The sequence below is a fragment of the Rhincodon typus genome, chromosome 1, assembly GCF_021869965.1.
Source record: "Rhincodon typus isolate 14 chromosome 1, sRhiTyp1.1, whole genome shotgun sequence".
Lineage (NCBI taxonomy): Eukaryota > Metazoa > Chordata > Chondrichthyes > Orectolobiformes > Rhincodontidae > Rhincodon > Rhincodon typus.
The window spans coordinates 20,273,605-20,286,301 of NC_063332.1; positions in this window are offsets into that span (position 1 = coordinate 20,273,605).

The following is a 12,697-nucleotide window of genomic DNA, read 5'->3' on the forward strand; positions in this document are numbered from 1 at the left end:
GTAGGTTCTTTACTTAGAGAGTAGTAAGGGCATGGAATGCCCTGCCTGCAACAGTAGTAGACTTGCCAACTTTAAGGCCATTTAAATGGTCATTGGATAAACATATGGATGATAATGGAATAGTGTAGGTTAGATGGACTTCAGATTGGTTTCACAGGTCGGCGCAACATCGAGGGCCGATGGGCCTGTACTGCGCTGAAATGTTCTATGTTCTATGTTGTATGCTCGTCACTGTGGTGATTGTAACAAGGTCAGCCAGGTGAACCTCACAGAATATGAGTTCCCTAACCCGGGCTGTAAATCTGGTCCAATCAGGGAGCCCTGGCTGACAGGTAAGAACAGAAGTATCAGATATCCTGTTCACTGTGAGAGCTGGCTCTGAGGAAGCTTCACCTGTGTCAAGGACTCTCTACGTGTAAATAAAGGGTGACTTGGTGATGGGGACACCAGCCTCTGTGGAGTTATTTCAGTTACCATTGTAACTCCTGATTTCATTTATTGGCTGAGATACCAAATCAAGAAAGTGCCTTGTGAATACATGCAAATCAGGGAATTAAACGCCTGGTGTAATTTTAACTGAGTGGAGTGGAAGTCTCAATCATGTGGAAAATCCAGTAAAATGTCACAGGATTGGCTTCAGGCAGACAAATCGAAAGGATAATTTAAAGGAACACCCAACTATAGGAACTCATATGTGTGCTGTTATGATATTGAAACTGTTCTCTTGATGTTAGGTTTACTGCTCCTGAACAGCTCACTGTTTATCATTTGTGCCCATTTTGTTTCATTGTGTTGGCTGAAAGAACAGGTACAGGATGCACAGCAGCAAGGAGTGTTCCAATGTGAGGGAGCTGCTCGAAAAAGACTACAGAGTCACTCCACTTCATGCTGCATGGGGAGCAATGTGCCAGCTGGCTGTGTTTCACCAGGTTACTTCTGTTCAGTGGAGCCCCTTGACAACAGGATCTGCCACCTACAAGTGCATGTTTTGACAGATGCTATCAAAGTCATCACTACGATTGACATTGTGGATATGGAATCAACAGACAACAAACTTTCCAAATAAGATCAGGTTTTATAATTCTGAGGGAGCGGATAGATCTGTCTGCCTGTTGAAAAGGGCAGTAAGCTTTACTATTCTGTAACATTGATCTCACATAACTGAAAGCTAATATTTGAGTTACCATTCTGTTAAGTTCTCCTATCTAGTTCCTACAGTACAACATTGACTGCACTGAATTCAAAAATGCTTCATTTGGCTATCAATCAGATTTGTAACAATCTGAGATTGTGAAAAGTGCTATCTAAATTCAGGCTGTTTCCTGTTAATTGGTAATAACATGATTCCAAATAACGAATGTCTCTGTACTTCATAGTAATCCATTATTTATGAAATCCATTTGGAAATGTCGAAGACTCGAGAAAAAAAAACCCATCTTTCGTTTCCTTTCTCCATTGCAACTCAAACAATGCAAGGTATCCAGGTTACACAGGCGACCTTATTGATTGGCCATCAATTGGGCTGACAAGCAATTGAAATTACCCAATTTGGCTCAGAGAAAATCTAACAGCAAGTTTCGAAACTCATCTATTTTCTACCCCATTGTTACCAAGGGGATTGACTTATTAAGGAGTCTTTAACGTGGCAGCTGAACTCACTTTTCATTTTACTGCAAACCAACAGGTCCATAGTATTTATTTTCAAGTTATAAGGATGTTGCTATCCAAAAGAATTGTTAACAAGCTGAACAAACCAATGCAGTGCAATGGCTCCTCCGAAAGGAGCAGATTTAACAGACGCTATGCTGATTGGCACACTTCCTATTATTGCTGTGTGTATCTCAATTATCTTGCTGGTTGAAGGAAAACTATAGAGAACTACTCACGTGTCAAAAACAGTGTGGGCCACAAACTTTCATGTTGATTGTTCAGCTGATTAGGGTAGTGAGTAAATGAGTCAACCCTTTTCAACAGATATCCAACATTTGGATCAACGGATTTTGAGTGGGTGGCAATGGAGGATTGACGGGAAAAATTCTTGACCTCCAGTTACGGATGTGTGACTCCGTTGTTAGTATACCTGTGGATGACAAGTAGATTTAGACACATATTTGGCTTTGATGTGCCCTGTAACCAACCAGCTTAGAGGTGAAGACAGGAGAAATTTCGACCTGAATGTTTCCGTTTTTGTTTGGAGCACAGAGGTGTGACTTTTCCTGGCTCCACAAAAGTACCACAAAACTTCAGATTTTCATTCCAGGATGGTGGTGATGGGACGGAGGGTGGTTGGGGACACAAGGTCATAGTGGGTGACTCTGGAAAAAGTCCAGATGCTGCTGTGTACAGATGTTTGGGTGGCCTGCATCAGTGCACTGGCACGTTGTTACAGATATTTGTAAAAGATAAAATGTGAAAAGAGAAAAGCTGCAACAGATTTCCCCATGCTCCATCTGTGCCACTCCTGCCACCTCATGCTCTCCACGAACACCCCCATCAGCCCTGAAACCCTTATGTGCGCAGGGTTTCATGATCTTGCAGCAACTTTATAAAAAGGTCATAACACGGTCAACCAGATGGACCTCATAGAATATGAGTTCCCTGATTGGGGATGTTAATCTGGTCCAATCAGGAAGCCTTGGCTGACATATAAACAGGAGTGCCAGACATCCTGTTCACTCTGAGAGCAGGCACTGAGGAAGCTGGATCAGTGTCAAGGACTCTCCATGTGTAACTGAAGGGGGAGTTGGTGATGGGATACAGGCTTCTGTGGAGTTATTTCATTTGCAATGGAGCTGCACTTTATGAGTATAAGTACCATGGTGTGGGTGGAGTTGGAACACACTGGAAGGAACACTCAGAAAAACACTAAAGTGAGCTTCTCAGGAAGAAACACAGAGGGTACATTGACATGAACGCATAGAAAAAGGTAAGTTAGTCTTTAATGAATGTAACTATAAGCCCAGAACCTGGTATACAACAGTGATTACCATGTATAGCAATATTTAGTATTAATAGATAATAATAGAACATAGAACTTAGAACAGTACAGCACAGTACAGGCCCTTCAGTCCACGATGCTGTGCTGACCTATTATCCTACTAAGATCAAACTACATTTTACTATCCTCCATGTGCTGATCCAAGAGTTGCTTAAAAGTCTCTAAAGTATCTGACTCCACTACCACTGCCAGCAGCGCATTCCACACACCCACCACTCTCTGTGTAAAGAACCTACCTCTGACAGCTCCCCTATACCTTCCTCCAATCACCTTAAAATTATGTCCCCTTGTAATAGTCATTGTTGCCCTGTGAAAAAGTCTCTGACTATCCACTCATTCCGTGCCTCTCATCATCTTGTACACCTCCATCCTTTGTTGCTCCGATGAGAAAAGCCCTAGCTCCTTCAACCTTTCCTCATAAGACCTGCCCTCCAGCCCAGGCAGCATCCTGGTAAATCTCCTCTGCACCCTCTCTAAAGGTTCCACATCCTTCCTATAAGGAGGTGACCAGAACTGAACACAATATTCCAGGTGTGGTCTAACCAGAGTTTTATAGAGCTGCAGCATAACCTCACGGCTCTTAAACTCAATTCCCCCGCTTATGAAAGCCAACACACCATATGCCTTCTTTACAACCCTATCAACTTGGGTGGCAACTTTGAGGGATCTATGGACATGGACCCCAAGATCCCTCTGTTCCTCCACACTGCCTAGAATCCTACTATTAACCCTGTATTCTGCGTTCAAATTCGACCTTCCAAAATGAACCACTTCACACTTTTCATTTTTCCTTTTTAATAAACTATGTTCCTTTAAGACTAAGCTGGAATATAGTCTTTGACTTTGCTTTTTCCTGATCAGACTGTCGCCCTCATGACCTCTCATACCTTCCTACCAAACATCACAGCTTACACACTCCCTATGGACCTGTATACACTTTATGCTAACATTCCCTTCTACCCACCCTCACAGGCCTTTATATTTTTCATGCAAACCTAGAGTTAATTCATGTCAATGCATGCCCCCTACCTATTATCCTTTTGGTCTTAAACATCTCCTACCAAGCCAGCTCATATACACCATAAGCTATCTCAGGATGAAATTTTAAATTAGATAAACATCTTAAGAGTCTGTAGAAGAATTCATTGTTTCAAAATAAAACATCCATTTACTACATTTAATTTCCTTTAAACTTTATTTTGAAAAAACACTGAAATTCATAGTCCCACTTCAAACAGTCTATAATCTCTTGTAATTGTGAAACAAATTGATGGGTGAGTCACTCCACTGTGTCACTGGAAGGTTCCTCACTCTGTCACTGGAATGTTATGAAATGAGTCATGTAACTCCAATCCAGTAATGATAGCCATCAGGCTTATGTCAATAAACAGAATGGAAAAGCAGACATTGATTGTTTTTAACACACACATAAGTATATTTTGCAAACATTTAAGGAGTGAAAATTTTAATTACTTTGACAGTTTGACAGTTTCCTTTTTTTAGTTCCCTTTGACATTTCATTTGATGGTTCCTTTCAACATTCCAATGATCTTGACAATTCCAATGAGTTTATGCATTTCTGCCCACATGTCAATTCAACACTCACAAAGGGCATCATATTTCCTCACAGGGCAATTTGACTCTGCCAATATCTAAAGGCTGTCATAGCTAATTATATTGTGAGCCCCCTATACTTGACATCACTCGAGTGAACTTAGGTTCTATGTTCTGTACTGCTATTAAGATAAGAGAAGAATTAGACCATTCAGTCCATTGATTCATATCTAGCATTTGATCATGGCTGATACATTTCTCAACACCATTCTCCTGCCTTCTCCCCATAACCGTTCAATAACTGTATGTCTGAAATTGTACCCAGCAATACATTTGTGTCCTATTATTACCTCCTTATTGGAGTTATTCATTACAGCACCAGGCAAAGAGCAAGAAAATGTTAGGCTGAATTCTGACAACTTCCTTCCTGGTGCTGAGTCCACTGATATTAAAACTGAGCATACAACTTCATTGTTCTCAGGTCAGAGGGAAGCTGCAACCAAACCTTCTGTTCCTTATCATAAGGTTATTGGCAATTGTATGTATGTGCATGTCAGGTGCACATACGACTACATGTGATTCTTGTTTCTATGTGAACCGTACCTTTATTCATCTGTTTACAGCCTAAACGGGGCCATGGGCAACATGCTTCTTTTCTGGCTTCCTTCATCACTCTCTAGGTCATGTCTCAATAGTATCCAACCAATCAATTGTTTTTAGCTTCCTCTATGTCTTAGGATTAGATAAAAACGAAATAGAAGAGTGCAGGGCAATGGAAGATGAGGGCTGAACTTAGAGTCATCAAGAGAGATACAGCACAGAAAGAGGTGCTTCAGCCCATCGACTCTGCGCCAGTCAAAAACAATCACCATTTATTCTAATCCCACTTTCCAGCCCATAGCCTGTGTGCCATTGATTAATAGCCTTTCAATAATGCTAAAAAAGACCTATTTCACCAATGTTTTTTATCTTACACTCATCAGGGCAATTTACAAGAAATCCCAATTAAAGAGAAAACAATATTTAAACTGTATGAGAAGAGAATATTGATTGGTTATTAAGTGGACGCTGATTGATTGAGGTGTTGCCATGGAGAATGTATCAATTAATCAAGGAGGTGGTTGTGTTTTGGTAATGGCAAGTAATCCAGAAACACAGGCTAATGTTCTGAGGCTGTAATTCAAACCACATCATGGCAGAAAGAAAAATTTGAATTAAATAAGAATTCTGGAACAAAAAACTGGCCTAATGATGACCGTATGACCATTGTCAATTACTGGAAAAAACCCATCTGGTTCACTAATGGCTTTCAGGGAAGGAAACTGCCATCCTTACCTGGTCTGGCCTACACGTGACTCCAGACCCACAGCAATGTGGTTGACTCTGAACTGCCCTCTGAGCAATTAGGGATGGGCAATAAATATTGACCTTGCATCCAATGAGCAAATACTAAAAGATGACTGACAGTTAACTGCCAAAGTTCATCTAAATTTAAAACGAGGCAGACTGATTTTGAGTGGTTTGGAAAATGACCCAGTGAATGGTTTTATTTATTTTGTTGTGCTAAAATTCTTGCAGTGTATGAGATGAGGAGAAATTTCTTTACCCAAACAGTGCTGAACTTGTGGAATTCTCTGTTACCAAAACTGGTTAAGCTAAAACATTGAATGGTTTCAAGAAGTTAGATATAGCTTTTAGGGCTAAAGTGATTGAAGGGAATGGGGAGAAAACGGGAACAGGGTACTGAGTTGGATGATCAACCATATTGAATGGAAATATAGGCTTGAGGGATCGAATGGCCTATTCCTGCTCCGATTTTCTATGTTTCAATATTTCTATTCAGGGATAAAGACAAGACAGTCATAAGGACAGCCATACACGTAAGTCATTCTTGTTCTTGACCATTGATAGATATGAGTTGAAGTGCATTTTAGTAAATTTGTTTTTGTTTCAGATTTGTTGGAATGAATTTAGGGAAAGACCAATAGGGAAAGCTAAAAGAAAGACAGTTGAATGCTGAGAAATTTATGATCATCAGAATGGTGGTATATAGAAGATGAAAGGAGTGGTTTAGATACATCACTCTTTGCTGAACCTGCAGCTCCAGCGGGTAGGAGGGTGCTGGCACTCCGTGTCTTGCTTTCCATTCGCTTCGAACAGCTGATCCCTCATGATCCCTCATGCTGGTAAAGTTCTAGAACATACTGCAGACAAGCACATAAAACAGTATGTCCACTCCTGCCAAGCCATTTAGGTAGTGGTAGCATTACTCGAGAAAAGTGATTGCTTTGTCATTTCTTGTACTGCTGTAGGAACATGGCCACATAGACACATAGGAAATTAAGGTAGGCTATTAGACCTAATGAGTTCACTCCACATGATTAAGACTGATTCTGTATCTCAATACCATACTCTCATTCTTCCCCTTTACCCCTCAGCACCTTTAAAGGGGACTGTCACTTCGGAGATGAAGAGTTTTTCACTCAAGCGAGTTAGATATCTTTGCAGTTCACTACTCAGAGGGCCGTGAAAGCTCAGGCTTTGAGTATATTTGATGTAGAGGTTGATAGATTTCTGATTACCAATAGTGTACATGGCTATGGAGTAAGTGAGGGTAAAAAACATTCAATATGTTGAATGGTGGAATAAACTCAACAGGCTGAATGGATTACTCCTATTCCTATTTATCTTCTAGAAGTATATCTATATTTTTCATGAACATATTCAGTGACTTTTCCTTCTCAACCTTCCGTGGTGAAGAAATGTCTCCACATTTCCATACAAAATGTCCCACACCATAACCTGGGACCATAGCAACTTGTTCTGAACCCCTTTCAAGGGGAGACATCATCCCTGCATCCAGTCTATCCGGCTTGGTTAGAATTTTATATTTTTTTCTTTTTCTCTCTTCTAAACACAGGCTCTTAATTGCCTAGTTGCTCCTGAGAAGGTGGTGATGATGAGCTGCCTTCTTGAACCGCCACAGTCGATATGGTTTAGCAGACCCATAATGCCATTTTGGAGGCAATTCCAGGATTTTGACCGCAGTTAAAAGATGTGCCTACATATGTCCTGTTATCCAAACATCAGTCTGCAATTTGAAGCCCTGCTTGAGATAAAGTACAGAGAATATGCACAGGATGAATGGGTAATGATCTGGGGATCTTATAGAAACATATAAATTTATGAAGGGAATAGACAAGATAGAAGCAGGGAGGTTGTTTCCACTGGCGGATGAAACAACTATGGGGCATAGCCTCAAAATAAGGGGGAGCAGGTCGAGGACTGAGTTGAGGAGAAACGTCTTCACCCGGAGGGTTGTGAATCTGTGGAATTCCCTGCCCAGTGAAGTAGTTGAGGCTACCTGGCTGAATGTTTTTAAGGTAAAGATAGATAGATAGATTTTTGATCAGTAAAGGAATTAAGGGTTATTAGGGAGCGGGTGGGTAAGTGAAGCTCAGTCCATGAAAAGATCAGCCATGATCTTATTGAATGGTGGAGCAGGCTCGATGGCCAAATGACCTATTCCTGCTCCTATTTCTTATGTTCTGATGTTCTGATGTTCTTATGTCAGGGAGGATACTGGGCCTACATGGTATTCTGTTAGTAGTTACAAATCAGCTACATATTGAGGAAATGAATCCCTTCATATTGCTTAAGATCTCAGGTTGGTGATGAGTTGGTGATGGAAGGCAGACTGGACAATCTGGCTGCATCCTTTGGCACCTCAACCCCAGGGTAACCCAACATGCAAGTGAAACCCTAGAGCTATCTTGTCCTTCTTCACAATGCTTCTTACCCACCACCTTGAAAGCTTTGCCATGTATTTAGTGCACCAGGAATGGTTGGGATGTGATCTTGGCCTGTGTATCCAAGTGTTGCTATCAGAAAGAAAATAACATTTACTCAAGGAAGATTCAACACACTTAACAATTTCCTTCAATCAATCACTCAGTCATTGCCTTTGCATTTTGAATCAATTGGACTTTGCTTTTTTCTAGATTGAAGAAATGTACAAAGTGATTAAGATTGGTGCAAGGGTTTACCTGCTCTATTCCAGTCACCATTGCAGGCGAATCTGCATCATTTTAGGAAGGGGAAAATGAGATCTGCATGTGCCTGTATTGACATTCCTGCACATTTCACTTGGTGCCTTGTGGTTTGATGCACTGTCATCTGTGTGCTGGAAAGTCAGCTCCTCGGTTATCACATTGTGTAACCAAGTTATAGTCCAACGGGTTTAATTGAAAACATAAGCTTTCAAGCCTTGCTTCTTCCTCAGGTGTTTGTGAGACACAGAATTTATAAGTAAAAGATCAAAGGGTCACACAATTGATGAGGATGTATTAACCAAACCCAAGATGCTGTTAAATCTTTAATCAGTTAGAAGGTTTTAATTGATTGATATGTATATGTAAATCCCCGAATTCCTTTCAACTGACAGTCCTAAGAGAACTAAAGGTTTTATCAGTGTAAATAAGAGGTGGCATTTCAGGTCAGACAATGCATGTTAGGTGTGAGGCCTTGTTTAGAATCTGTTTGTGTTTTGGTTTGGAGCCAGACTGGTTTTATTTTTAAACTAGGAACTTACAAAATGCCATGTTGACTGACTATAGCTTTTTGAACAAAATAGAATGTATCTGCACATACAAATTCACCCCATAGATGCGTGTGCACATGTGTGCGTGTGTGCTGAGACACACACCCACACGTGAATCTATGGGGTGAATTTGTATTCGCAGATATGTTCTATTTTGTTCAAAAAGCACACCATTTATAGACAGTCAGTCAATCTGGCATTTTATAAATTCCTACTTTAGAAATAAAACCAGTCTGACTCCACACCAAAACACAAATAGATTCTAAACAAGGCCTTGCACCTAACATGCATTGTCTGACCTAAAATGTCACCTCTTCTTTACACCATAAAACCTTTAGTTCTCTCAGGACCATGACTTGAAAGGAATTCGGGGATTTACATATACATATTAATCAATTAAAACCTTCTAACTGATTAAAGATTTAACAGCATCTTAGGTTTGTTTAATACATTCTCATCAATTGCGTGATCCTTTGATCTTTTATTTATAAATTCTGTGTCTGATGCCACCTCTCTCTGGCACCTGAAGAAGGAGCGATGCTCTGAAAGCTTGTTTTCAAATAAACCTGTTGGACTACAACCTGGTGTCATATAAATTCCTTGTCCACCCCAGTCCAACACCGGCACTTCCACATCAAATTGTGTAACATCAGTAATCTCAGTCGATGTTTTACAGCAAGAAGCTATCCATTTTGAAGAGTTGCTTTCTCGACCAACTTCAAAATGAGCAGATGCATCCTTCCCAACATATTGAGGGCTCTGCCATCATCAAGGGTCTTTGGTTAGATCTTGATGTGAAATTTGTAGGGATCAGATTACATAATGTCACTTTTTCCTAAATTCTCACTAGTGAGACCTTTTGAAGAACAGGCTTTAGGAAAGGAGAAAAAAATTGACCCCCACAGGAAATTCGTAATTCCTTGGACTAGCGTGAGGGAGAGCCGTAACACTGATCCTGTCTGAGATGAAGAAGACAGCTTGTACTAGTGAACCAGATGTACAGTAAAATAAAGAACATGGATTTAATTTATATCAGAAATACAACTGATTCCTCATAGCTATTGTATGCTATTAAAACAAATACTGAAAAGGAACTTCAAATATTGCTTGTCAGTAAGAACCATTGATTCCTGGAAAGACAATCAGTATTTTTTATCCCCTTCCCCTTCAATGCAGGATGAAAGTTTCCACTGGGATGTGCGTTTTTTTTTGTCCTGTGTCAAAGCCACGTTCAATTAAATGCCAGTGTTGAACATAGGAATTCCTTATAGAAAATTGCAAATGGATCATTTTCCCACCATTCCTCTCCTTAATTATTAATTTAATTGTTTCCTAATGACTTGCAGTGTCATCTATTACTGTGGGCCATTAATGCAGAGCAAAGATTCCAGGATTGTAGTAATTACTGTCAAGAAAAAGCCAATTAACTTCTGTTAAATCTACCTTTAATGCTAATATCAACAGAGAACTGTGGACTTTTAAACCATATTAGTGTCAAAGGGTACGTTTGCAGAATGAAGAGTTGGTGAGGAGTTAAAATGAAATCAGAGCTATCATCATCAAAACGAATAGCTTTATGCTTAAGAGGTTTAATGAAGTTATTAAAGTTACACAGTGCTGCAACTGAGAAGCCCACTTTACAGCTCACAGCTAACAATGCATAAAACTCATAAAGCACCTAGCAAAATGTTCAGGAACATCAACTGAGGCATAGGCCGGTCTTGCTATCGTCTTAATAGCTGCTGCCTCAGGCTGCCCTTTCATCAGATCTACTCCATTTGTGCCGGCCTCCAGTTTTACAAAGCTATCCCCTCAAATGGCTTTTGCACCATGATAAGAGGTGAACGTTGGTGTTTTGAGAAAGCTGTGGGTGTAAGCCGTGAGGCTGGGGATGACAACACATAATGAGTTGAAGATTTTTCATTTTCTGTGATCTGAGCCGGGAGCGAGTGCAGACTTTGGGACGGCACTGATTATGCCAACTAATACATGCTGAACCCAGCAGGCAGCAGGCTCCGCCTGTGAGCTTCTGATTTATGAAGATGCCCCCGGCTATTTTTTTAAAATTGTGTAAGCATTATATTAATACTTAATGCATAATGAAAACCCAGTCTTGCATCGTCTTATTGAATTGTGGAAAAGCATTCTTTTGGAAAATTATTTTATAGTGTTGCTGTTCTCCTGTCTCTCCTCTGATATTATCTGTTATTTACAATATACCATTTGCTCAAGAGAGGAACTTGACTGAAGAGCAGATCAATGAGGGAAGGGAATGAGAACCAGACGGGTTGTTACGACAATCGTCAGGGATGTCATGTGTTTTGTTAAATTCCAAATTTTTATTAAATTCAAACTTCTCCATCTACCATAATGGGATTTAAAACCATGTCTGGGGTTCTTTATATTCTTGGTCATGTGGGCAACAAATGGCAGGTGCAGTAAAATGCTGAGAAATGTGAAGTTATACACTTTCAGTGTGAAAAATAGAAAGACAGAATATCATTTAAATGATGATAAATTGGGAAATGTGGAGTACAAAGAGACCTGGGTGACCTTGTACCCAGTGAAAGTAAACAAGCAGAAGTAGCAAGAAATCATGAAGGCAAATGGCACGTTGGCCTTCATTGCGAGAGGATTTGGGTTCAGAAGCAAGGTTGTTTTCCTGCAGCTGTACAGGGCCATGGTGCGATTTTTTTTTCAATTACTTCTGGGCTGTGGGCATTGCTGACTGGTCAGCATTTAATTGTCCATCCCTTGAGAAGCTGGTGGTGAGCTGCCATCTTGACCCGCTACAGTCTACATGGTGTAGGTTGGTGGCAGCGGAGTAGCAGTGTTCAAGCTACTGAGCCTGGGCCTTCCTGTCCACTTCTGTCTGCTTTTCTATTCTTCTCTGTTTTTCTTTATACTTTTGCTTTCTCTTTTCTTTAAAGTCTTTCCCCTTACCTTTTCTCTTCCGTTGCGGCAGCATCGTCAAGAGCAGGCCTGAGTGGAATGGCAGACAAAGATGGCGGCATCGGCCTGGGGAGCAGCGAGGCCAAGTAAATGACGAAGGAGAAGGTGTCCAGTGGTGGAGGCAGCAACACCAGGATGAAGTGGATGCGGCACCATCCCAGCGCAAGGTCTCCTGGCGAGCAAGTGGCAGGTTCCAGACTTAATCCTCCCAGTCCAGACTTTTAGGCTGACCCAAGGCTCCATGTCCGCAACTAGGCCCAGGCATCTGATGGCAGAGGCGGTGACAGAGGTGAGTCTGGTCCCTGTGCAGGATCCTGCATCACAGCCGGTGGCTGCATCAACAAAGTCAGCCCAGTGTGAACTCATGACATTGGTGGAGATGGGATGGTGCCGAAGAATGGTGGCTCTGTGTTCCAGCAGTGTCAGTGTGGCGAAGGCAGTCACAGCAGTTTCGTCGGCTTAGAGGCAGGGACTTGAGGTATCGGGGTGGAGGAACCCGAATCCAGACTCGTGGCTGAGCTGGAAACAAAAACTGTTCCAAAAACCTTTATTGAGATAGAGATAGTAGGAACTGCAGATGCTGGAGAATCCGA